General features: G+C 44.0%; 1 protein-coding gene and 1 long non-coding RNA gene across 7 annotated transcripts in view; one reads left to right on the top strand and one right to left on the bottom strand.

Moving 5' to 3' along the window:
• The window catches only part of SLC2A3 (solute carrier family 2 member 3), an 87796-nt gene that overhangs the window by 33040 nt on the left and 27461 nt on the right, over positions 1-27295 (bottom strand). The gene's annotated exons all lie outside the window — the stretch shown is intronic.
• Positions 190-13249, top strand: LOC113603699 (uncharacterized). Of its 2 annotated transcripts, none has more exons than XR_008300092.1 (3): positions 190-726; positions 1143-1217; positions 12460-13249. It is a non-coding gene; the product is annotated as an uncharacterized LOC113603699 (long non-coding RNA). The 2 variants fall into 2 exon arrangements; XR_003425395.2 differs by lacking the exon at positions 12460-13249 and adding an exon at positions 11989-12407 and having other exon boundaries at positions 1143-1223.

Here is a 27295-nt window from a genome sequence, read left to right as displayed (position 1 = left end):
CAGGCTCAGCACTGTCAGTGCAGAGCCTGATGCGGGGCTCGATCTCCCAAACTACGAGATCATGACCTGAGTGGAGATCAAGAGTCGACGCATAACTGGCTGAGCCATGCAGAAGCCCTGAAGTTATTAAGTTAAAAAAATTTTTCTTTAATGTTTAATTTGGAGAGAGAGAGAGAGAGAGGAGGAGGAGCAGAGAGAGAGGGAGGTGCAGAATCCTAAGCAGGCTCCAAGCTCTGAGCTGTCCACACAGAGCCCAACGTAGGGCTCGAACTCACAAACTGCGAGATCATGACCTGAGCCAAAGCCAGATTCCCAACCGACTGAGCCACCCAAGCACCCCAGAAGTTATTAAGTTTAAACGAGGTCATAAAGTTTAAATGAGGTCATAAGAATGGGGCCCTGATCCCAAATGACTGGTGTCCTTGTAGAAAGTGAGAGACGCTGGGGATGTACGCACAGAGAAAAGGCTATGTGAGAACGCCATGAGACGGCAGTTTACCGCAAGGAAAGAGGTCTTATGAGAAACCTGCCCTTGGACTTGCCGGCACCCTGCCCTTGGACTTGCAGCCCCCAGAACTGTGAGAAAGCAAATTTCTGTTATTTAATACAACCCAGTCTGTGGTATTTTGTTATAGCAGCAGGCTAATGCGGCAGATAACAAGCAAACAAGTAAATATATAATGTCAGGGAATGATAAGGGAGCACTTTGAAGAACAGTGGAGCAAGGTAAGATAATAAAGAATTGGGGGGGTATATACAATGGGGGAGTTAGGATTGATCTTAGCAGAGATGGCATCTGAACAGAAATCTGAGTGTCAGGAGGGAGCAAGTCTAGGGAGCACTTTCGAGAACAGCATTTCAAACAGAAGGCAATTGAAGTACAAAGACGCCAAGAGGAGGGGAAGATGTGTGCTTGGCATGGGGCCAAAAGCCTGCTCTGCAGGAGTGTTGTGAACCAGGAGCAAGGAGGGAGGAGAAATGATGTTGGAGGGTTAAGCAGGATTCTGATCATCTAGGCCATTGCAAGCCATGGCAAGGATTCTGGATTCTATTTTAGAGGTGACAGAAAGCCAGGAAGCTACCGGGCCATTTTAGGTTTTAAGGCAAACCAGTGACATTAGTTGATTTATGTTTTCCGAAAGGTCTTTGCTGTCCAATAGAGAAGATGCTGGAGGAGAGCAAGTGTGGAAACACAGAGACCAATTAGGAAGCTGCCGGTCCAGGTAAGAAATGATGGCGACTTGAACTTGGTAGGACCTGAATGAGAGTAGTAGTAGTGGAAGCAGTAAGTGGTTGGATTCAAAAAGATATTTTCAATATAGAACCGATAAGGTTAACCGAGAGTCTAGATGGTGGGTGCGAGCGAAGAAAAGAAGGAGTAGAAAATGATCCTCAGGGTTTTGGTCTGAGCAGCTGCAGGCCTTGGGTTGCTATTTACTTCAATTAGGAAAGCAGAGAGAGGAGCAGGTTTGAGGGGTCAAATCAAGAATTTTGTTGTGGGGGCACCCAGGTGACTCGGCCGGTTAAGTGTCAGACTCTCGGTTTGGGCTCAGGTCATGATCTTACGGTTTCGTGAGTTCGAGCCCCGTGTGGGGCACTGTGCTGACAGTGCAGAGCCTGCTTGGGATTCTCTCTCTCTGCCCCTCCCTACCAACGCTGTCTCTGTCTCTCTCCAAATAAATAAACTTACAAAATTAAAAAAAAAACAAGAGTTTTGTTTTAGACATGTGAATACTTTAGGATCTGTGCTAACAATAGGACACTCTCCTCCTCTTCCATCCTTAGATTCTGTGATTCTAAAGATGCAAAGGATTTGGTTTCTGTCTTCAAGCTCTCATGGAAGGGGATGAAGAGAAACATATAAACCAGTGCTCGGGGGTTTTATTATTCTTATTATTAGTACTTTATTTTAGGGAGAGCAAATTTAAATTTGCAGATAAACAGAGCAGAAGGTACAGAGGGTTCCCATATACCATCCCGACTTTCCTATTATTAACATCTTACATTAGTGGGGTATATTTGTACAACTGATGAACCTACCTTGACACATCAGAGTCACCCAAAGTCCACACTTTACACAGGGGTTCACTCTGGGTCTTGTGCGTTTTGTGGGCTTGGACAAACATGGAATGACATGTATCCGTCGTTACAGTATCATAGTGAATAGTTTCGCTGCCCTAAAACACCTGTGTTCTGCCTATTCATCCCTCCTCCCCTCAACACCCCATCCCCTGGCAACCAGGGTTTTGACCGCTTCCATAGTAGTGCCTTTTGTAGAATGTCATACATAGGTATTCCTCGGTAAGGTTGCAGGTTCGGTTCCAGACCACTGCAATAAAGCAGATATCATAATAAATCAAGTCAAGTGATTTTTTTTTTTTTTTTTGGTTTCCCAGGGCACAAAAAGTTATATGTACACTATACTACAGTCTATCGAATGTGCAATAACACTGTGTCTGATAAAAAAAAAAAAAACAACAACAATGTACATATATTAATTTAAAGTATTTTATTGCTTGGGCTCCTGGGTGGCTCAGTCAGTTGAGCAACCGACTTTGGCTCATGTCATGGTCTTGCGGTTCATGAGTTCAGGCCCCGCGTCGGGCTCTGTGCTGACAGAGCACATAATAAAAGCATTAAAAAATTATCTTATTGCTTAAAAATGCTGACCATTATGTGAGCTTTCAGCAAGTGGCAATCTTTTTGTTGATGGAGAGTGTTGCCTTGATGTTGATGACTGATGACTGATCAGGGTGGTGGTTGCTAAGGAATGGAGTGATAGTGGCAACAACTTCTTCTTCTTCTTCTTCTTCTTCTTCTTCTTCTTCTTCTTCTTCTTCTTCTTCTTCTTCTTTTTCTCTTAAGTAAGTTGTAGGCCCAACGTGGGCCTTGAGCTTAAAAACCCCAGATCAAGAGTTGCATGCTCTAGTAACTGTATCAGCTGGGCACCCGTGGCAATTTCTTTAAAATTTTTTTTAATGTTTGTCTATTATTGAGAGACAGAGAGACACAGAGAGTGAGCAGGGGAGGGGTAGAGAGAGGGGGAAACACAGAATCCGAAGCAGGTTCCAGGCTCTGAGCTGTCAGCACAGAGCCCCAAGCAGGGCTTGAACTCATAAACTGTGAGATCATCACTTGAGCCGAACTCGGTTGCTTAACCAACTGAGCCACCCAGGTGCCCCCCATGCCCCATGGCAATTTCTTAAAATAAGAAAACAGTGAAGTTGGCCCCATTGATTGACTCCTTTCACAAATGATTGCTCTGTAGCATGCGATGCCCGTTTGATAACATTTCACCCACAGTACAACTTCTTTCAAAATCGGAAGCAGTCCTCTCACACCCTGCTGCTGCTCTATCAGCTAAGATATACGTAATGTTCGAAATCGGTTGTGGTCATTTCGACAGGCTTCACGGCGTCTTCAACAGGAGTAGATGCCATCTCGAGAAACCACTGTCTTTGCTCATCCGCGAGAGGCGATTCCTCATCTGTTCAAGGTTTATCTTGAGATTCCAGCAACTCGGTCGCAGCCTCAGGCTCCGCTTCCGATTGTAGTTCTCTTGCTGTTTCTACCGCATCTGCAGGTCCTTCTCCACCGAGGGCTTGAACTTCTCAAAGTCATAAAGAGATTTGGAATCACCATCTTCCAAACTCCTGTTCACGTTGATACTTCAACCCTTTCCCACGAATCACAGATGTTCTTAATGGCATCTAAAATGGCAAATCCCTTCCAGAAGGTTTTCAATTTCCTTTGCCAAGATCCATCAGAGGAATCACTGTCTCTGCTAGCTAAAGCCTCACGAAATGTATTTCTTTTTTCTTTTACTTTTTTTAATGTTTATTCATTTTTGAAAGACAGAGAGAGACAGAGCACAGGCAGGGGTGGGGCGGAGAGAGAGGGGGAGACACAGAATCTGAAGCAGGCTCCAGGCTCCGAGCTGCCAGCACAGAGCCTGACGCGGGGCACGAACCCAAAAACCATGAGATCATGACCTGAGCCGAAGTCGGACGCTGAACCGACTGAGCCACCCAGGCGCCCCAAAATGTATTTCTTAAATAAGACTTGAAGTAGACTTATTCTTCGATCCGCACCCTGCAGAATGGCTGTTGTGCGTGAAAACAGCAGGAATCTCGTCGGACATCTCCATCGGAGCTCCTGGGTGACCGGGTGCGTTGTCAATGAGCAGTCGTGTTTGGAAAGAAGACTTTTCTTCTGAGCAGTAGGTCTCAGCGGTGGGTAAAATATTCAGCAAACCATGTCGTAAACAGATGTGCTGTCGTCCAGGCTTTGCTCTTCCAGTTACAGAGCGCAGGCAGAGTCGAGTTAGCAGAATTCTTGAGGCCCTGGGACTTCCAGAACGTGCACGAGCACTGGCTTCAGCTTAGTCACCAGCCGCATTACCCCTTGCAAGAGAGTCAGCCTGTCCTCTGAAACTTCGAGGCCAGGCACCGACTTCTCCTCTGTAGCTATGAAAGTCCTAGGTGGCATCTTCTCTCCGTAGAAGGCCGTCTGTCTACACGGAAGATCGGTTGGCTGTTTAGCGTGGCCGCCTTCGTTAATTATCCGAGCTAGATCTTCTGGACAAGTTGCTGCAGCTTCTACGTTAGCACTTGCTGCCTCACCGTGCACTTTTATGTTATAGAGATGACTTCTTCCCTCAAACCCCCTGAACCAACCTCTGTTAGCTTCAGACTTTTCTTCTGCAGCTTCCTTGCCTCTCTCTGTCTTCATCGGATTTTTATTTTATTTTTAAAATAAAGTTTATTTATTTATTTTGAGGGAAAGGGGAAGAGAGAGTGGGAGAGGGGCAGACAGAGGGAGAGAGGGAGAATCCCAAGCAGGCCGGCACAGCCTGACGCGGGACTCAAACCCACAAACTGTGAGATCGTGACCTGAGGCAAAACCAAGAGTCGGAGGCTTAACCAACTGAGCCACCCAGGTGCCCCTCAGCTTCATAGAATTGAAAAGACTTAGAGCCTTGCTCGGGGTTAGACTTTGGCTCAAGGAATGTTGTGGCTGCTTTGATCATCTATCCAGACCAGTGAAATGTTTTCCATATAAGTAATTAGGCTGTTTCATTTTCTCATCATGTCTGTGTTCACTGGCATAGTGCTTTCATTTCCTTCATAAGTTTTCCTTTGCACTCGTAACTTGACTAACGGGTACAAGAGACCCGGCTTTCACACTCGCTTGGTTTTTGACATGCCTTCCTCACTAACCATAATCATTTCTAGCTTTTTTTTCCGTAATTTTTTTAATGTACATTTATTTTTGAGACAGAGAGAAACAGAGTGTGAGTGGGGAAGGGGCAGAGAGAGAGGGAGACACAGAATAGGAAGCAGGCTCCAGGCTCCAAGCTGTCAGCACAGAGCCCACGCGGGGCTTGAACTCACAAACCGTGAGATCATGACCTGAACCGAAGTCGGACACCCAACCGACTGAGCCACCCAGGCACCCCTAAAGAACTTTTTTTCTTAAAATTTATTTTAGCGGGGTGGAGAGGAGCAGAAGGAAGAGAGAGAATCTCAAGTGGGCTCCACACTCAGTGAAGAGCCCAATGCAGGGCTCGATCCCATGACCCCGGGATCATAAATTTTTTTAATGTACATTTATTTTTGAGACAGAGAGAAACAGAGTGTGAGTGAGGAAGGGGCAGAGAGAGAGGGAGACACAGAATCGGAAGCAGGCTCCAGGCTCTGAGCTGTCAGCACAGAGCCCGATGCAAGGCTTGAACCCATGAACCATGAGATCACAACCTGAGCCGAAGTCAGATGCTTAACCTACTGAGCCACCCAGTCACCCCATGATAGCTCATTTCTTTATCTCTTCTTCTATAGGTCATATCTTTTTTTAGCCCTGTATAATATTCCATTGGATGCACCACAGCTTGTTATCTGTTTACCTACTGAAGGGCATCTTGGTTGCTTCCAAGTTTTGGCAATTATAAACAAAGCTGCAATAAACATTCATGCACAAGTTTGTGTGTGGATGTAGACTTTATTTCCAAATTTGAATTTAAATTCTAGTTAGTTAACATAGAGTATAATACTGGTTTCCGTTGCAGAATTTAGTGATTCATCACTTACATACAACACCCAGGGCTCATGACAACAAGTGCCCTCCTTCATGCCCATCCCTACTTAGCCCATCCCCCCTCTACCTCCCCTCCAACAACCCTCAGTTCTCTATCAAGTGGATGTAGATTTTCAATTCATTTGGGTAAATACCAAGGAGTGTGACTGCTGGATCATAAGCAAGTGTTTTAAATGTCAACTTCTGTACAATCGCTAATAGAAAACATAGACTTCTGCTTGCAAGAAGCAAAGAGCTTTGTTTAAGTTCCTTAAGTTTACTCTGGCAGTGCTCTAAAACCATAAGTGTCTTTTGTTCTCTTTGTGGCTATTAGTCTGACACTATCACCAGGATACCCCTGCCTGGCTCATTTACAGGAAGACAGCTACTAAACACTGATAAGTGAAGTGTTCACACTGACTCATATCCACCCTTTGAAAAAACCATAACCAAGGGCCAATCTGTGGATGGCGTAAGGAGCAATGCCACTACAGTTCGATGCAGTGTTTCATAATTAAGGTCTGCCTTCTTTCAGCAGGACACTTACTTCCCCAACTTTGGTGGCCCTCCTACCCGGCACAGGCCAGGTCCTCAGGAAAAAAAAAAAAAAATCCATCAAGTTCTCTAGGAGGAAAAAGGCTGTTTGAAGCTCTGGGGTGGCATTTATTAATATGGGGTTCTGAGATGGACACAATCCCCCTGAAACTCAATGCAAAAGTTGCATTTCAGTGTACTTTTCTGACCATAAGTTCTTATGACAGTCTCAAAAAGGGAGTACGACCCAGAAAACAGGCAAAGGAGCTGCCAAGCATTGGCTATGGTAGGAAGGGGGAGGGGAGGCATCTGGGGGTTTCTGGGTCATTGGTGGAATTGCAGTGTGGAAACCGCAGGCATTGTCTGCTTTCAAGTTAGTTCCCCTCCCACTCCGAGATGGTCTGAGCTCCAGGTGGGATCACAAAGAACAAACTCTTTTTCAAGCCAGAGGCTCTAATTCCCTCCTAGCAGGGGGGAGGTTAAGAGAAAGCAGTCACAGCGCCATTTATTATTAGGGTACTTGAGCGAGAAGTATGACCAACCCTCCTAACAGGACATAGTGGGAAGAGACTAAAAAACCTCCACCTTCACTCCTCCAAACAGCCACGTATTTTAGCTTTGGCCTTCAGCAACTCATCACGGAAGAGATGTGTGAGGCACTGGGGGCTTGAGCTAAACTGAGAACCGTGGATTCTCCTTATCAGAACTGTCCATACTACATGCACTCAACAAATTTCATCCAGTGTTTATGATGTGCCAGGCAGTGTTCTAGCCATTGTACTTATAATAATTTTATGTCTCCCATACGTGCTTCATTTACAAGTGCCATGCAATCTTTCTAGGCAGTGAAAAATCAGCTTCCCTAATTTACACATCTTCTTTTCAAATAGCTGAGGCCACCGGCCTTCTTGTTTTCAGCCCCGAATTGAAGCAGAAGTCACTGGAATATTTGGATGAGGCGGGCCCAGAAACCCAAGAATTTCTTCTCAGCGGCGCTACCCCGTAGGTTAGCCCCGCCTGCTTGCGTTTTGAGGCTACGTAAGCTGGTGCAGACGTGCTTTGTAGACCGTCTGCCAAATCTCCTAAGCGACCAGTTCCATCACTCAAGGGTGACCAAAGGTTCCTGTCGTTTTTTTTTTACTCTTCTGCTTCTCCCCTCCTCCCACGGAATGTATTTTCGTGCTGATGCTACCAGGGATGCAGGCAATATCTTTATCTCCCTTTTTTGGCTGTTTTTCATCCTTTCTGGTTCTTCCCTATTTGACACGAATCTGTACAATCTCCTGGGTGTGTAAAACCCGAGTTCTTCTTGAATGGTTGGATGTGAACTTATTGCATGATTATGTACCTATTTTAAAAATGTGTGGAAAAAAAATGTGACTTTGATAGCCTGTCCCTACGATCCTGTAACCGTATGAATGTTCAAATGTGGGAGAGTTACTCTGATTAAAATCACAATCTCAATTCTTTAAATATTAGGTTCCAGGTGGGCTTTTTAAATCCAGTTTAATTCCGGTTACATATAAATGGGTATTTTCAGATAGTTGGAAATAAACAAGTTTACACACGTTTTTGCGAAATTAAAGGAAAAAGGTAGTCCATTAAATTCATGCCCTTGTTCAGTGGTCCTTTAAGGGTTCGGGGCCTTTTATTGATATTCTTTGGCTTTCTCTCTCTCTCTTTTTTTTTTTTTTAACGTTTATTTATTTTTGAGACAGAGAGAGACAGAGCATGAACGGGGGAGGGGCAGAGAGAGAGGGAGACACAGAATCCGAAGCAGGCTCCAGGCTCTAAGAAATCAGCACAGAGCCCGACGCGGGGCTCGAACTCACGGACCGCGAGATCGTGACCTGGCTGAAGTCGGACGCTTAACCGACTGAGCCACCCAGGCGCCCCATCCCTCTTAATACTATTAGAGGGAAGAGGTATCAATTAGTTAACTAATTAATACTATACTAAGAATAAGGAAGAAAGACAAATGGCCTGGAAAATCCATGATGGGATATAGGTCAGGGCTAATTCATCTATTCGTTTATACGGATCTGTAGGTTGCCAGGCCCAGTTTTAGATACTAAGGGTATTGTGGTCAAGGTGGTAGAACTCCATTCTCTGCTTGCATGGAGCTTAAATGTGTATTGGGGTTATGCACACATTTTTACTTTTTTTTTTTATTTGGTTGACAAATTAGCTTTAATATAATTTAGTACATTTTTACTTTTTATTTCTGCTTTAAAAATTTCTTTCTTTAGGCTTTTAATGCTTATTTTTTGAGAGACAGAGAGAGCGTGAGTGGGGAGGGCCAGAGAGAGGGCCAGAGAGAACCAGAGAGAACCCCAAGCAAGCTCCACACTGTCAGCACAGAGCCCTATGTGGGGCTGGAACCCACGAACTGTGAGATCATAACCTGAGCTGAAGTCGGACGCCCAACCGACTGAGCCAGCCAGATGCCCCTAAAAAATTATTTTAAAACAACAGTAAGCTAAGACCATGGATTCTGGGGCCAGACATCTTGGGTTTGAACTCTAGCCCTGCTACTTACATGATGTGATCTTGCGAAAGTCAGTTAGCTTCACTGTGCTTCTATTTCCTCATATGTAAAATGAAGGCAATAATAGTCTACTTCTCAAGATTGGTTATGAGGATTAGATTAAATCAGTCACACACAACAGTGCCCAGTATATACTGTCATGTAAGCATCCACAAAGAAAAGAAAAAAGAAACAGACATATCTACTTAAGAGTCGAACATATATATGCTCAGAGATAAAGAAATTACTGCAAATCACAAACGAAAGTCTAGATCTTCATTACTTTTAAGAACATATACAGTTCCAGGGTGCCTTGGGTGACTCAGTCAGTTAAGCATCCAACTTCGGCTCAGGTCATGATCTCGCAGCTCATGAGTTCGAGCCCCGCGTCGGGCTCTGTGCTGACAGCTCAGAGCCTGGAGCCTGCTTCCGATTCTGGGTCTCCCTCTCCCCTGCTCCCCCTCCCCTGCTCGCACTCTCTCTCCCTCTCTCTCTCAAGGATAAAAAAACATTAAAAAAAAATACAGGTATGCATATTAAAAAAAAAAAGAACCTAAATACTTTCCAAAGATTCTCTAATTACATGTGAGGAAGCTCACAAATTTTCTTCTCTGCAGTAATTGAAGCTGTATTTATTGAGTGCCAGGTTCTTACCATGTTACTTCGTTTACAATTCACAATAGTTTAAATTTAGTATTACCATCCTGATTTCCCGTGAGAAATCTAGAAGTAATTTGCTTAAGGACCACAGTTCGGGGCAAAGCTAATTGTCTGACTGTACTTCTACACTATATTGCTGTATATTACAAGAAAGATACAGTCCATGTAGGTTTACAGCAAAGTATCTGGGATAGCCAGTGTTTCCCCATCCCCACCCCCATCTCTTTCCTCCTAGAAATAGAGCTTGTTCTTGATCCCTTCTTAAGCCGCTGGTCATAAACAGGAAGCATGGCTGGGGTGCAATAAATCTGGAGGCTGACGATATGTGGTTATTCAAGAGTTGTGGGAAAAGGGAGCCATCCCCCCTTAGTTGTGCAGTAAGGGTCTTTATTCTCAGGCTATCGCAAGAAGATCCTCATAGATGGAGGGGAGATGAGGAGAGCAGGAAAGGAGGCGACGTGAGGGACAGAAAGCTTCTGTTCCTCATCAGCGTTGGCTCTGACAACAGAAAATACCAAAGGGCAAAAAGGCAGCATCTCCTTCAGGAGTAATGGATTTGGGGAGCCGGTCCTTGTACCACCTATAAAGCAAGAATACTTTTGACATTCTTCCATGGTTGGAAAAAATTAAAAAGAATAATGTTTTGTGACTTGTAAAAATCACATGAAATTCAGGGGCATTTGGCTGGCTCAGTTGGTGGAGCGTGTGACTCTTGATCTCGGTGTCATGAGTCCGAGCCCCATGTTGGCCATAGAGATCACTGTAAAAAATTATATGAAATTCAAATTCCAGCATCCATAAGTAAAGTTTTGCAGGTACACAGCCACACTCATTCATTTACATATTGTCAGTGGCTGCTTTTGCACTACAGTGTCAGAGGTGAATAGTTATGACAGGGACCACGGGGCCCCAGCAAGCCTAAAATATTTAGGATCTGACCCTTTAGGTCAAACTTGCCAGCTCCTGAGTTAGACAATGGAGGAATCAAGTGAAATAGTTCCTAAATCGGGAGAATCCAGGGTTACATAGGTCCAGGTCAGGGGAAAGAGTGCAAAGGGCAGTACAGCTGGATTAGAGTAAGGGGAGAATAGAATACAGCGGGGGGGGGGGGGGGGGGGGGGGGGGGGGTGGATACAGACAGCTTGAGTAGCAAAAACCCCCTGGGGATTTCTTGTTAGGGAATGCAAACAAAGTGGGCCTACCAAGATGGAGATGCAAAAGGAAATAGGGATTCATTTTCCACCTTTCTCTCATGCTTTCTAACAGGGCATGGGAGGAACATTACCAGTGTTGAAAGTGCCTTCTCAAACTGGTTCCCTTGCTTCACGGGGGGGCTGATAGGTTCACCTGGTTCTTTTTATTTATCTAGAAACACAGTGTATACCATAATGCCTAAATCCCTAGTGGCCATTTTGTTTTTTGCTTTTTTTTTTTTTTACATTTAATATTTCTTTTTTTCTTTCTTTTTTTTAATATATGAAATTTATTGTCAAATTGGTTTCCATACAACACCCAGTGCTCATCCCAAAAGATGCCATCTTCAGTGCCCTCACCCACCCTCCCCTCCCTCCCACCCCCATCAACCCTCAGTTTGTTCTCAGTTTTTAAGAGTCTTTTATGCTTTGGCTCTCTCCCACTCTAACCTCTTTTTTTTTCCTTCCCCTCCCCCATGGGTTTCTGTTAAGTTTCTCAGGATCCACCTAAGAGTGAAAACATATGGTATCTGTCTTTCTCTGTATGGCTTATTTCACTTAGCATCACACTCTCCAGTTCCATCCACGTTGCTACAAAGGGCCATATTTCATTCTTTCCCGTTGCCACGTAGTACTCCATTGTGTATATAAACCACAATTTATTTATCCATTCATCAGTTGATGGACATTTAGGCTCTTTCCATAATTTGGCTATTGTTGAGAGTGCTGCTATAAACACTGGGGTACAAGTGCCCCTATGCATCAGCACTCCTGTATCCCTTGGGTAAATTCCTAGCAGTGCTACTGCTGGGTCATAGGGTAGGTCTATTTTTAATTTTTTGAGGAACCTCCACACTGTTTTCCAGAGCCTAGTGGCCATTTTGAACATAGCGACCTCCAAATTATTAGGGAGAGGAAAACTAAGATCTGGATTAGAGAAAGCAGCTAATGAAAGATGGGTTGGTGGCTAATCTTCAAGTCTTGTCTCCCTGTCCTTCTTAGCTGCATGGTCACTTCACACGACCCAAAAAGGGGAGCAGACACATTGAGTGTTATACAACCACTGAAGATGGGGCAGGCGAGAAGGACGGAAGGATGGCTGGAGTGTACAGTAATGTACTGAGCGCTAGACTGTTGCCAGAGGTTTCCCCAGCTTCTAATACTCCTTATTCCAGTGAAGTGCAAGTTGCAAAAGTTGGGGATGGAAACCAGAGCCAAAATGTTACCACCGCCGTTGCCCGTTTATTCAATGAAGTGACGGGTGAGAAATGGGATGTGAATAGCAGAGGAATAAGGACCTTAGGGGAATTAGGTCTCTGAGTAAATCATTATAAAAAGAACACGTTATTAAATACAGATCATTAATCTGTCGATCCTATACTTACTGGTTTTCTGTCACTGCTAGATGCTGAGTCATATTTTTTTAAGCAGTTAAAAAAAATTTTTTTTAATGTTTATTTATTTTTGAGAGAGAGACCGAGCGCGAGCAGGGGAGGGGCAGAGAGAGGGAGACACAGAATCTGAAGCAGGCTCCAGGCTCCGAGCTGTCACAACAGAGCCCGACACGGGGCTTGAACTCAAGGCTGCGAGATCATGACCTGAGCCGAAGTCAGCCGCCCAACCGACTGAGCCGCCCAGGAGCCCCCTGAATCGTATTTTTAAATATACTATGGGAGCTTGTTATAAAGAAAAAGTAAAACTCTAATAATTTTTTGAAGCCCTGCATAATTCTGTAATACAAATGACATTCTAATTCATTTCTTTGCAAATTCAGATTTTAATGTGGCACAATCGATGTGTCTCAGGTGGAACGGAATTGGATTTTCTTTTTTCTTTTCAAGTTTATTTATTTTGAGAGACAGAAAGAACACACGCAGGTGAGGGGGGGAGAGGAGGAGACAGAATGCCAAGCAGGCTCTGTGCCATCAGGGCCATCTGTGCCCGATGTGGGGCTTGAACTCACATACTCCAAGATCATGACCTGAGCCAAGATCAAGAGTCCGATGTTTAACCGACTGAGGCACCCGGGCACCCCCAGAACTGAATTTGCTAATGACTGAATTTCTGCGATACGATAGATACTGTTTTGTTTTTTCTTTTGTTTTTTAATTTTTTTTAACGTTTATTCATTTTTGAGACAGAGAGAGACAGAGCATGAGTGGGGGAAGGGCAGAGAGAGAGGGAGACACAGAATCTGAAACAGGCTCCAGGCTCTAAGCGGTCAGCCCAGAGCCCGACGCGGGGCTCGAACTCGCGGACCACGAGATCACGACCTGAGCCAAAGTCGGACGCCCAGCTGACTGAGCCACCCAGGCGCCCCCGATAGATACTGTTTTGAAGACACATAGAGGCTGTACGTGTCTACCCATAGTCATAAAACGTTTACATCAAGTGGCATGAAAGGATACTACCAAGTGCATAACTAAAATATAGTTCACAAATAGAATGCCATGATACATAAATCACTTCATTTTTATTTATTTATTCTAATTTTTAGTTTTTTTTCAGGGCCCAACATGGGGCTCAGTCCCACGACCATGAGATCATGACCTGACCCGAAATCAAGCGTCTGACACTTAAACCAGCTGAGCCAATCATCTCGTCTTGAAAACATGGTGCTTGTTTTTCTCCATAGTACACGAAGGGAAAGAAAGATAAACACAAACAGAGGAACTTACACCTCAAGAGTAAGGCAACTGAGGCAGGAAAAGGGGAGTCCTTGATTTCGATTTCTTTCCTTTTCCTGGTTTCTACTTGCTCTCCTCTCAGGCAACTTCTAGGTCCAGAGCAAGCAGCATGCAAAACAACTCCTATTTGCCTGTGAAGGGAAGGAAATTCTTCCTTTACCCTTCAAGGTCTTCCAGCTGGACTAAGAGTTAAATTTACAAGAGACAGATTAACCAGAGGGAAAAAAACTCCAAAGTTTTCTTAGGTGCACACAGAGGCCCCATGATGAAATTGAGACCTCAAGCAATAACAAAGGTAGGCAGTTTTTACACTGTTTAGACAAAGAGACAAAAAATCTGAGGAATTGACAGGGCAAACTGGGAGCTTCAATTAGTAAGGAATTTTAAACAGAATTGGGGTGGGGGGGAGGGGGGTAGTAAATTAGTACAAAGTAACAAAGGTTGTTTATACAGTCTTCTGGCTCTAAATTTCCTACCTCTGGCGATAAGGATGTCTCCTTACCTCCTGGTACAGGGAAGCTACCTTTCACATGGGAGATTTATTTTCTGCTTTCAGGGAGACAGAGGAATGTCTGAGTGTCCTTCTTGCATAGGCTTTCTTAAGTAAGGTTTTGTTTTTTTTCCCTTAAGTCACTTTTATTTAAAATAATATGTTGAAGTGACACGTTTGGGGGCAACCTGCCCTTGGCCCTTATACCTGCAACTTGCGTTTCCTCCATTTCCTTATAAAAGTTTATTCTCTTCTTTGATGCTCTCCACTCCCAATCTTGCCACACCTTCCCAGCATCTCCCCCCCCCCCCCGCGCCCTTTTTAAAGTTTATTTATTTGCAAAGAGAGAGAGAGAGAGCATGAGCAGGGGAGAGGCAGAGAGAGAGAATCCCAAGCAGGCTCTGCACTGTCAGCCCTGAGCCAGATGCTGGCTGCCCCCTCGAACTCACAAACCCTGAGATCATGACCTGAGCTAAGATCCAGTCAGACGCTTAACCGACTGAGCCACCCAGGCGACCCCACGACTCAGCATCTTGATCAGTTCAAAATCATTGCTCTCCTCGGACTCTTCTCATGGCAGCTCAGTCCCCCTCCTCCCCTAACTGCTCTTTCTCCCTCTTTCTCACACACATTGGGCTGCCCGGTTTCCAGGTCGCCTCTTGCCCCAGCCTTGCACTCTGCTCAGTCTTTTTTCTCCTGAACTCTCCCTGCCCCTTTCCACTTTCATTCTTTTCATTGCATTCCCTCCTTGACCAAAACTGTCCCAAGAGCAGACACCGAGGAAAGCCCTGTGTACGGGGGATTCTGGGGCCGGGCCCCTCCGCCGGGATTCCCAGGTCTTGGGCGGGGACAGGATGAGCGCGCGCCGAGAGCGCGCCGCGGGCGCCGTGCCACCCCGCACGTCCCCTGCAGTGACGAGAAGGTGACGCTGAGCTCCGAGCCCGCCACCCGCCGCGCCCGCCCTTCCGCTCCGCCGCACAGCTGCGCGAAGCCCCGAGGGGGCACGCAGGCCTGCCCACCCCACTGGCCAAAGTTGCAATTTCCAGGAACTCGAGGCATCTCTAGAGAGATGCAAAAGGTTAGACAAGAGTTCTGCCTCCAGGGCAGGTGTTTCTGGTCTGCACAACTAATCCCCAAACATCCCTTTTGGCATCACTGAGCAGGGTCAGTCTGCAAGCCTCCATTCCTCCGTTTTGCCCCGACAACCATGCCTGTTTAGCCCCATGTCTGGTCTGGTCTTTTCATTTTTTCTGCTCTTTTCTCACCTCTGATCCCCTCTTCTCTGTGTAGGTTCCACATTTCACACTTCACCTGATCTCGGATCTTTACAGATTCTTCTTAATGCCCCTGCAGCATTTTGATTCTATGTTTAAAAGTCAGTTTTACGTATAAAATATATACAATTCTTACACTTTAGGTGCACAGATCATGACTTCTGACAGATATACACACCCATGCAAACACTGATCCACAGATTTGTATCTCAAGAAAGTTCCCTTAGCATCCTGATTCTGGGTGTGGTTACTGTGTCATTTTTCAGACGCACCTTATACTTCTCCCCATGCATTACGTTTATTAAGGACCTTCTATGAAACAGACACTGATGTTACAGAAAAAAAAAGAAAGAAACTAGAGCAACACAGTTTAAAAGGGAAAGGACATATCATACAATCATGGTTTCTGTTATCTCTCCACTCATATATATTTCTGATAATCTCTCCTTTTTAGACCCGCAGACAACTTGGTCACCTGATTAATCCTCTGAGAAATAAATGATTTCTTTTTTTGAAAGTTTTCTTTTTACCTAAGCTAGGCTGAGGGTGAATGAAACACAGCAGAATCGTTGCTGAGGAAAGGAGGGCGGGAGAGGACTATGCTAGGGAGATTTCCCCAGAAGTGGGAATGCCACAGGCACATTTCAAAAACAAGTCAAGTCTGGGAATACAGCTGTAAAAGCTACTGGAAGTCTCCTTGGCAAGGGGAACCGGATGTGAGTCCCTGGAATAGACTCTTAAAAGGAAACGTCAGCATGGACCATTCAGTTTAATGAGACACATGAGAAAAGATGTCAAAGTAGGCTACTGATGGGACAGACACAAAGAAAAAGTGAAGACCACTCCTCCCCTCCCCCTGCAGCACACATGAGGGGTGTGTTGGGGGCGGGGGGCGGGTGAAAAGCCAATCTAAGAAAAGTAGGCCTACCGGCACCAAGATGAAAAATAAGAAAAAGAACAATAAAAACAAAGATTTGTTGCAATGTTGATGTAAACCTGGCCCTCTTCCTGACCAAGTGACAAAGGGTTTCCACTTCCCTTTACTGTCATATATTACTCAAGTCTAGAAAGCAAGATATCTGAACAAGGAGATGACCTCTAAATCCACATATTAGGTGTTCAAGTCACAAAGCCAAACCTGATAGTGTTGGGGCTGTTAGAAAAATTTCAAGAACAAGAATGTGTTTTCTAGTGGGGTCAGAACTGAGGGTGAGTTCTTTCTTTATGCCTTCTTTTTTTCTTTTTTACATATAATAAAGCAGGTAAAAATGCATTAATGTTAAGTACATTACACCCAGTACAGCTGGGTGAATATTTACGTCCATATTCACCTGTATAACCACTGTCCAGATCGAGATCTAGATTCTAGACCACTTCTAGCTCCCCAGGTTTCCTTGCGTCTCTTCCAGTCTATAGCCTCCCTTTCCAGAGGTAACCACTTTACTTACTTCTATCATCATCAATTCATTTTGTTGTTCTTTTTTTAATTTATTAAAAAAAAAATTTTTAATGTTTATTTTTGAAAGAGAAAGAGAGAGAGAGAGTGGAGGAGGGGCAGAGAGAGAGGGAGACACAGAATCCAAAGCAGGCTCCAGGCTCTGAGCTGTCAGCACTGAGCCCAACACAGGGCTCAAACCCACGAACCGTGAGATCATGACCTGAGCTGAAGTCAGACACTTAACCAACTGAGCCACCCAGGCGCCCGGAAATAGGGAAAATTTAAACATCCAATTTAAAGTCATAAAATTAATACATTGTAAATTAGGACTAGAAACCACATTTTCTTAGTCAAATTCATTTTTCTTTTTATATTTCTCTTATTTCACTAGCCTCGTGTAAACAGAGAGATCACCCCAATGTCCACTCTGCCCTGGACTGTCCCAGTTTTGGCACTGAAAGGCCGTGAGCAAACGGGGATTGTCCGTCACTCTACGGAGCAAAGAAAGCTGTCAAATGGATATCACAGCTTGCAAATAAATGGGCAGGAAAAAACAAAACCTGAGTTAGCTCATCCGTGCTTTTCCATTCCCCAAGAAAAAGATACTTTTAATCCAAGAGTAAGGCGATATCCACACGTTTATGTACTCTGTATGTCAACTGCATTCTTTGACTTTCGAATCCATCTACACCAGTGCTACTCACAGGTGATCAAGGGATCGGCTACATCGTCTCCAGGGAGCCTGTTAGAAATACAACTTCATACCCCTTCCACCATCCCTCCCTCCAGCCCCAGGACAACACCATCCCAATCTCTAAGGGTGGGGCTCAAAAATTTGTCACCACACATGTCACTTTTATCTTTTAACAAGCTCTCCAGGTTAAGGTCAAGGGAAGCAAGTGGGAAAAAGGAGCTTAAAGTTTGAGATACACCGATCTACCCAATTTCCTTTACAGATATACAGATAACTACTCGGTTTTAAAGATCACTGGAAAGAAGGACTCCATTACTTCACTTTCCTTATGCAAAACAAATCCCGTGGTTTGTGAAACCTTCTTTCTTACTTAATAAACCTCTTGTCTAACATTCTGGTCCTACACGAGAGTGCACAGTATCATTAAATATATTCTTCTGTCCTTTTCTAAGGCCATTCCAAGTGTTCTTTATTATCACTTAACGATCACTTAATGTCCAGAAGGAATCCTTGTCAAAAGCTGTAGGACCTCAAAAGAACCACCTTGCAGTTCCAACGTGAATACTCGTGAATCTTTAAGAAAATCACTTGTCAAGTTATAACGTATCAGACACTATAACTGTATAAGAATTATGAAGCCTAGAAACAGAGAAAGAAAGAATAGTTCATCTGGATCACAGGAGAAGGAAAAACAGATGACAGCTTGGCATAAATAGGAGGAGTTTGCTGAATGAGTATGCTAACAGGGGCTGGGGTCAGGCCCACCAATTTGTGTTCCCTTAAGGTTTTGTGTGACTTGGCCACAATCCATCTACATGGTTTGTTTCTATTCTGTTCCAGGACAGAAGGTTGCCCTCAACTCCAATCCGGATTCTCATTGTCCATTTATTCTAGGCTCTCTCTTACTTCCCTTTCCCCTCATTCTTCCCCAGGGAGGGGTTGCCATGGAGATGAAATCATAGTAAGCCAGTTGGTAAGAAAGGCAGTGACAGAAGCGGAATGGGAGAGAGTGCATAGAGAAAAATAAAAGATTAAGGCAAAAGGAAAAGACATAGACACAGATAAGACCTGATACCGTCCAAGGAGGAACTGCACAGGTGATAAGATGCCATAAACAACTTACTTATGGAAATGGGTGGAGACATACTGCCCAGTAAGAGGCACACAGTGGAGGTTCTAAGGCAACAGACATAAGCAAACCCAGGGACCTGAAATATACGTAGACACACAGGAGGGGAGGAGACACACAGTCGGGTTGAACCAGATCATACAGGATTCTGGTGAAAACAGCTTCGCACAGAACTTTGCCTCGAATAGCAACAATTCCAAGAAAACGTTTATTTATCCTTATATGAAACCTCTTTGAGTCATTCCTATTTCCAAGGAAGGGACCAGTGGGAGGTTATACAGAGGACACCCTTACTTCTATGTTGTTTTTCACTTCCTTTTCTTGCCTGCACACAGAAAGGACCTCCCAAAGACAACCAAAGGCTGGGCTCTTTCTCTTAGACATAACCCTTTTAGTCTCTTGACTATTCCTCCTCCCATCTTTTCAATATTTGGATCTCAAATATTTGGACCTCAAATTTTCTACAATCCTTCTCTTTCTTGCTCTCTTTTCTTTTCTTTGCATTTATCCCAGGTTATAAGCCATCTTCTTAATGCTCCTTTTGTCTAGCCCACCCTCTTTTCCAATATCTCCCTTCACCTAAAGTCAGACTTGTCCCCACACCCTAGCCAGAAACTTGGCCTCTTCCAATTTCACTCTTCTTTTTCGCTCATTAGCTGCATTCTTACTTGGACCTCTCCATCTTTGGATAAGACAACATCTAATAAAAACAGTAAGAAACAATGGTTTTCTAAATACAGAAAAATTTTAATGAGTTTTTTTTTAAATGCAATGTTGAGAAAAGTGAAGATATACACATAAACATGCATTGAGAGAGCCTACAAAATGCACCGCTGAGTAATGCAGAAGACCCAAAGTGCCCCCCCTCCCCCCAGAAGTTGATTACGATCTGGCCATGGAGGGGACAAGATAAAAAAAATTCTGAAGGAAGCCAAAGGATTCTGTTTGTGCGGGAAGAATCGAGAAAGTCTTCATGGAGTCAGAATTTGGAGTAGATCTTGAAAGACGAGTAAGGTAAGAGACAGGTAGACATGAGAGAAGGGCGTTTTGGGAAAATGGAACGGCCTTGGCAGAGGTATGGTGGTAGGAAGCTGGTGTGGAAGGTTGGGTAATAGTGCTTCGACCAGTTGAGCTGAAGAGCAGGATGCCTATAGGAGTCTAGTGAGAGAGAATGCTGGAAAAGCAAGTTCAGGCTACGCCGCTGGAGTCTTTGAATACCAGACATGCTATTTTGACTGTAAGCCCTTGGGTGTGGAATGAAGGAAAATCTTATTGCATTTTTTCCTTTTTTTTTTTTTTTTTTTTACAATACTACCTCTACTCCGGAGATACCAGACTTATCACTTTTTCTTTTATTTATTAAAAAAAAATTTTTTTTAAATGTTTATTTTTGAGACAGAGAGAGACAGAGCATGAACGGGGAAGGGTTAGAGAAAGGGAGACACAGAATCCGAAGCAGGCTCCAGGGTCCAAGCTGTCAGCACAAAGCCCGAAGCGGGATGAACTGACGGACGGGGAGATCATGACCTGAGCCGAAGTCGGACGCTTCACCGACTGAGCCACCCAGGCGCCCCACTTGTCACTTTTATCTTATATGCTTTGTCCCAACTAAAATATGGTCTCCTCATTCTGTTGCTTTTTCTAATCTCTTCTTTCCATTGCTTCTCTCAACCCCACCCCTGAACTCCAAATTCCGTTGTTTCATTTCACTTTCCTGTCCATTGTTGCAATCAGAAGGCTTTCTGGATAGAAACCAACCTGGGGTGGTTTTGCATTTTCTGTAAACAATCTTCTCTCAGTGCTATTTTCAGAGCAAAGACAAGGTTGAAAATTAGAAAATCCAGGTAGTAGTTCAGTCTATGGTAGTGACCTGCTGTGCTCCCACCATCTAGGAATTAATTAAGTCATTCAACCTGTGTCTTGGGCCTCTCATTCTAAAAGATGGTCCAAGCTGTTTTATTCTCTGCAATCTCAAGAGTTCCACAAATAGACAGCCTATACAAATATTTAGTGGCTTATTACCATGGAAGAAAGGTGATAAGTTATAGGACTATTTTGACTATTAATGGGGTATTCACTTATCATTCCTCTTTCAAATATACACTTGAAATTTCCATATTTTTAGAAGCTTCCTTGGTTCATTTAGGTACCTGGTACATATAGGCACATTCAATAAATATCTGAATGAATGAATGAATGAATGAATGAACTTCCAGCTCTAAACACAAAGCTACTGGGGAAGGATGACTTTTGCCACTAGATTCTGAGTGGTAACACAGTTGTAATTTGAAAATTTAGAAGCATCCAAAAAGAACTACCTGGCTGTTGTCTTAGGGTATGGCTGAGGAAAGAATTTATTTCTTTCCTTTGACTTAAAAAAATTTTTTTTTAATGTTTATTTCTGAGAGAGAGAGAGAGACACAGAGACAGAGTGTGAGCGGGGAAGGGGCAGAGAGAGAGAGACACAGAATCTGAGGCAGGCTCCAGCCTCCGAGCTGTCAGCACAGAGCCCGACATAGAGTTGGAACTCACAGACCGTGAGATCACGACTTGAGCTGAAGTCGGACGCTTAATCGACTGAGCCACCCAGGCATCCCTTCCCTTTGACTTTTTAGTCTCGATTCAGCCCTGCTCCTTTCAGGTACTCAGAGAATGAAGAATTTACTCTTGTCTCATTATTTCCCCTTTGATCTTGACACCTGCAGTCAATACCAAGAAACAAAACAGCCCCAGGAACACTGGCATGTTCCCACGGCGGAGGACGTGCACCCAACTGCATTCTTCTGTCTCCCACACCTCTACCTCTAAGTACAACCAGTGACAGGACACTGACTTCTGCCGCCGTCTGACTCACTGGTAACAAACTAGTGAGTAGTAAAGTAGTAAAGCCACATCCCAAAATAGCTGCATGCCTCACTGGGGCACCCGAAAGATAAGGAGAACAAAGCCTCTAGTCCAAGTTGTATTGTATTTATCTAATATTAAGAGATGACAGAAGAAAAGCAGGGTGATTCCTCTTCTCAAGAAACACGACCTTTCTCCTGGAAAAAATGAACAAAGTATGGACAAGAGAAAGTAAAGGCCAGAAAGGGCAAGGAGAAAAGTGAGAGTGTAATTTTGCCTTAAATAAATGCACATTGAAATGCCCAGATTTGATCACTGATCACCTGTTAATATTCTAACAATTGCAGAGACTGAGAGAGGTGCCAAAAAAAATTGGAGGGGCGCCTGTCTGGCACGGTGGGAAGAGCATGTGACTCTTGATCTCGGGGTCGTGAGTTCGAGCCCCACGTTGGGAGTAGAGATTACTAAAAAAAATTAAAAAGTAAACTTAAAAAACAAAAGAAATTGGAGTTATGAATTTTTTTTCAGTGAAAAAGGGTGGGTCTTCATTATTTTCCCCTTCAATTCTAGAAAGATTACTAACAGATAGTTGGCATGCAACAAAAGGAAGGAGTACTAATTAACTGGATGCAGAATTAATTTAAGTTTAAGTACATCATGTCAGTTTTTTTACCGAAGGTTTTCCTAACCTTTTTCCAATAAGGTTATTTAAAAAAAATCAGAGAAATACCACAGACCAGCGTTTCTAAATCTAGGTACTATTCTGGGCTTTGTCTTTGGGGCAGTTCTGTGCATTGTATGATGTTTACTAGAATCCTTGGTTTCTGACCACTAGATACCGGTAACATTCTCTTTGCCGCAGTAACAGCAACCAAATATGTCTGCAGAAAATACCCAATGTCCCTGGGGAGCAAAGTTGCTGATGAGTGAGAACCATCATTCCCTTGGAAAATCTCTAATGAGATCCTTGGGTGAAAGACCTCACCTATCTGGAACTCAATTATTTGGAATACTAACTTATTTTATTTTATTATTACTTTTTAATGTTTCTTTTGCGAGAGAGAGAGCACAAGCAGGGTTGGGGCAGAGAGAGAAGGAGGCACAGAATCGGAAGCAGGCTCCAGGCTCTGAGCTGTCAGCACAGAGCCCAATGCAGGGCTCAGACTCACGAACCATGAGATCATGACCCAAGCTGAAGTCGGATGCTTAACCTTAAGCCTGTGCCACCCAGGCACCCCTCTCTCTTTTTAGATCACTAGAAAACATTGCAAACATACAACGCAAAATGTTAATATCTGATACAGAGCATAAGTTTTTTTACCTGGTGTCCAAAGCAGCAACATATTAGAAGAAAAATTAGAAGAGATGTCTTATGCCACAGGAGGGGACCCTAACACGCTAATGACAGCAAGAAAAGAGACAAATTATAAAAAGTGAACATATTTAAAAAAATTTTTTAATGTTTATTTTTTGAGGGTGTAAGTGGGGGAGGGGCAGAGAGAGAGGTGGACAGAGGAACCCAAGTGGGTTCTGTGTTAACAGCGGCGAGCCTAGTGTGGGGCTCAAACTCACGAACCGTGAGATCACAACCTGAGCCGAAGTTGGATGCTCAACCAATGGAGCCGCCCAGGTGCCCCATAAACATATTTTTTAAAAAGATTTTATCTGGGGGGCGCCTGGGTGGCTCAGTCGGTTGGGCGTCCGACTTCCGCTCATGTCATGATCTCGCAGTTTGGGAGTTCAAGCTTCCCGTCGGGCTCTGTGCTGGCAGCTCGGAGCCTGGAGCCTGCTTCGGAATCTGTGTCTCCCTCTCTCTCTGCCCCTCCCCTGCTCATGCTCTGTCTCTCTCGGTCTCAAAAATAAATAAAAACATTTTTTTAAAAATTAAAAAAAAAAAGATTTTATTTTTAAGTAATCTCTCTACCCAACATGGGGCTTGAATTCACAACCCCTCGATCAAGAATTGTGGGCCCTTCCAACTGAGCTAGCCAGGGTCCCCAAACGTAGTTTTGAAAGAACAGCAAGTCAGAAAGCTATTGGTCCTATGTTTGGGATATGTTATCCAGGTCACTTTAAGTCCTTGGCGTCCTACTTCACAAAAGGTGTGACCAGGATGATGAAGTATTTGGAAACAAGGTAATGAAGAGAAGCTGAGGGAACTAGGGTTATTTAGCTTAGAGACGAAGACGATGGGTAGAACATGAACGTCTTCTCCAAATATTTGGTGTGCTTCCCCAAATATGTACTTTTCAGTATCCCGAGAGAAGTAGGCATCGCATTTATATTACAAATATCATAGAAAGAACTTTCTAGTAATTAGAGATATTGAAAATATAATGAGCTGCTTTGTAACTGTAAGGCAGTAAGTATCTCATTACCGACTTGCCTCTTGATTTCCAAAGTCATGAATCCATTGCCTGTCTCATCTCTCTACCTGAGTGGCTAAAAGGCAACTTGAGCTAAGCGTAGCCAAGATAGGAGTACTGATTCCTCTTCCAAATCTCCAAATGTTTTCCTTCCTTAGTCTTCTCCATCTTAGTAAACATGATCACCATTCACCCTATTGCAAAAGCCAAATTGCTAGGGGCTATTCAGGATTTCTCTCCTTCTCACACCTTCCACATTTCATACAATGGCAAGTATTGTCAGCTTTACCTCCCAAATATCCCAGATTTCTTCTACTCTCCCATCTCCACTGCACCACCCTTGTGAAAACCATCATAATTTGTCACTTGCTCTATTGCAATAAGTCCTTCTCCTTTTTTAAAGATTTTATTTACTTTTTAAAAGTAATCTCTACACCTAATGTGGGGCTCAAACTTATGGTCCATGATCCAGGACACTGTTCCATCCATTATTCCCCTTTCTGCCTTAAATTTCTCACCTTCTGCATGTCCTTTCCTACTACCAATGAAAGTCTAAAAATTCTTTTATTTTAACGTTTATTTATTATTGAGAGACAGAGAGAGACAGAGCATGAGCATGGGAGGAGCAAAGAGAGAGGGAAAGGCAGAATTTGAAGCAGGCTCTAGGCTCCGAGCTGCCAGCACAGAGCCCGACACGGGGCTCGAACTCCCAAACCGCGAGATCATGACCTGAACTGTAGTCGGACGCCCAACCGACTGAGCCACCCAGGCGTCCCATTACCAATGCAATTCTAAAGTACCCACTCCTGAAATAGTCTCATCCTTCCTATACCTCAACTTCTCTAGCGGACTCTGTCAAGGTACTCTCCATTGTCAAATTCTTCCAAAGAGGACTCTATACTTCCTGTTTCTATTTCTTTCTCTCCTATTCAGCATCAACATATATCAGAATAGCTAGTGGTCTGCATAGAAGTTCGGACCTCTGTATGAAATTACACACCGGCTACTTAGCGATATCTTTGGTATGACTGAAACTTTTATTTATTTTATGGAAATAGGCTACGGCCTGTGCCTATGGCGACATACTTGTGAGAAGGTATGGTTTCCTTCAAAGAAGTAGACGTTCTTTTATCTGGAGAAAAGACGTTAAGTCCAGAAAAAGGAAACCAGAGCTCTTACACATATGTACGAGGAAACTGGACCTCGTTCCCTGAGACTTTGAGTTTGATGTGTTTGAGGACCCTCCCAAGAGGTACAAGGGACAGTTGGCCTCTGATAAATGGAACGAGGCCAAGAGCTTCTCAGGAAGATAAGTCTTCAGTGAACCACTTCACTGAAAGAGAAGTTTGTATTAAAAAAAATTTTTTAAGGTTTATTTTTTGAGAGAGAGAGAGAGAGAGAGAGAGACAGAGCCCGGGTGGGGGAGGGGCAGAGAGAGAAGGAGGCACAGAATCGGAAGCAGTCTCCAGGCTCTGAACTGTCAGCACAGAGCCCGATGCGGGGCTCGAACCCACTAGTCAAGAGAACATGACCTGAGCCCAACCAAGCCAGCCGCTTAACTGACTGAGCCACCCAGGCGCCCCGAGAGAAATCTCTATTAATCGTAAGTTGCAATCTTCTTTTTTTCTTTTTTTCGTTCCTAGTCTTTGGAAAGTCTTGCTATGACATTCCAGGCTTATCTGAGCTGTTTTAAGTTTTGGAGTATAGGGACAGGACTAGAGCAAAAGAAAAGCACTCTGCCCTCCTTGTGCTCCTTCCTTGAGGCTACCAAGATGGTAGGTGCAGTCTTTAGCAATAATTTCCAAAGGAAAAAACGTTTTTTTGCTTGAAGGTTCAAGCACTCTTCCCCACATTCCACTGCAACCTCTCTGTTGAAGCTTCAGGTGCAAAAGACATGAACAACCTAATGTAAAACCAGTGACCTTCTTAGCTATCGTCCAATGCATACTCTTTTCATCATTAAAAAAAAAAAGATTATTTATTTAATTTTATTTTTAGGTTTATTTATTTAGAGAAAGGACAGGAGGGGCAGAGAGAGAGAGAGAGAGAGAGAGAGAGAGAGAGAGAAGAAATCCCAAGCAGGCTCCACACTGTCAGCACAGAGCCTCATGTGGGGCTTGAACTCACGAATCGTGAGATCATGACCAGAGCAGAAACCAAGAGTCAGACGTTTAACTGACTGAGCCACCCAGGCGCCCCTAATGTCTATTTATTTTTGAGAGAGAGAGAGTGCACAAGCTGGGGAGGGGCAGAGAGAGAGGGAGACAGAGGATATGAAGCAGGCTCTACCCTGTCAGTTCAGAGCCCAACACGGGGCTCAAACTCACAAACCGTGAGATCATGACCTGAGCCAAAGTCCGATGCTCCACTGACTGAGCCACCCAGGTGCCTCCTTCTTTTCATCATTTAAACTGTTAATGAGCCCCCCCCCCCCAACCTCAATCTCTCTCAGCTCCCACACCATTTTCTAGGTAGTCTTCAACTTTTCTAATTTCTACTTTTTTTCTTTCTCCATTGGGCTCTTCTTCAATGACTCTTAAACATCAGGTTCATCTTTGAACCGATTCTCAAGTGGTCTCAACCTCACTCACAGAACGGACTTCAAAATTTGGCTTTTACTCCAAACATTCTTTCGATTTCCGTAGCAAATTTATAATTGCCTGCTGTGAATCTCCACCTGGATACCCTATAAGTACCTCAAGTTCAGTATGCTCGAAACAGATCTTCCAAATCTGCTTCTGCTTTTCCTCCCCCAATTGATTTCTCCACTTTAATTAATGAAGTTACCATTAATGGTTAATGAAGTTAATGTTAGTTCTTAAACTAAAATTTCTGATGTTTCGGTCTCCTTCACTTTCCAACTGTCAGGTACTTTTAAGTCTGCTTGAAAAAAATGTCCCTAGGGGCGCCTGGGTGGCTCAGTTTGTTAAACACCTAATTTCCACTCAAGTCACGATCTTGCGGTTCATGAGTTCGAGCCCCACGTCAGGCTCTGTGCTGACAGCTCTCTCTCCCCCTCTCTCTCTACTGTCCCCCTCTCTCTCTACCCTTCCCCTGCTCATGTTCTGTTTCTCTCTCTCTTGGCAATATTAAAAAAAAAAAAGAAAGAAAAAGTTTTAAAAAATGTCCCTCAATACTGGCCTAGTTATTGATAAGATCAAAGTTTATTTTGAAAATGGTGCCGTTACAACTGGATATCCATGAACATAAAAATGAAGTTGAATCTCTTCCTCACTTAAAAGTTAATTCAGGGGCGCCTGGGTGGCACAGTCGGTTAAGCGTCCGACTTCAGCCAGGTCACGATCTCGCGGTCCGGGAGTTCGAGCCCCGCGTCAGGCTCTGGGCTGATGGAGCCTGGAGCCTGTTTCCGATTCTGTGTCTCCCTCT

The sequence above is a fragment of the Acinonyx jubatus genome, chromosome B4 (genome assembly GCF_027475565.1).
Source record: "Acinonyx jubatus isolate Ajub_Pintada_27869175 chromosome B4, VMU_Ajub_asm_v1.0, whole genome shotgun sequence".
NCBI lineage: Eukaryota > Metazoa > Chordata > Mammalia > Carnivora > Felidae > Acinonyx > Acinonyx jubatus.
This window is presented reverse-complemented; position numbering and strand designations above follow the sequence as displayed.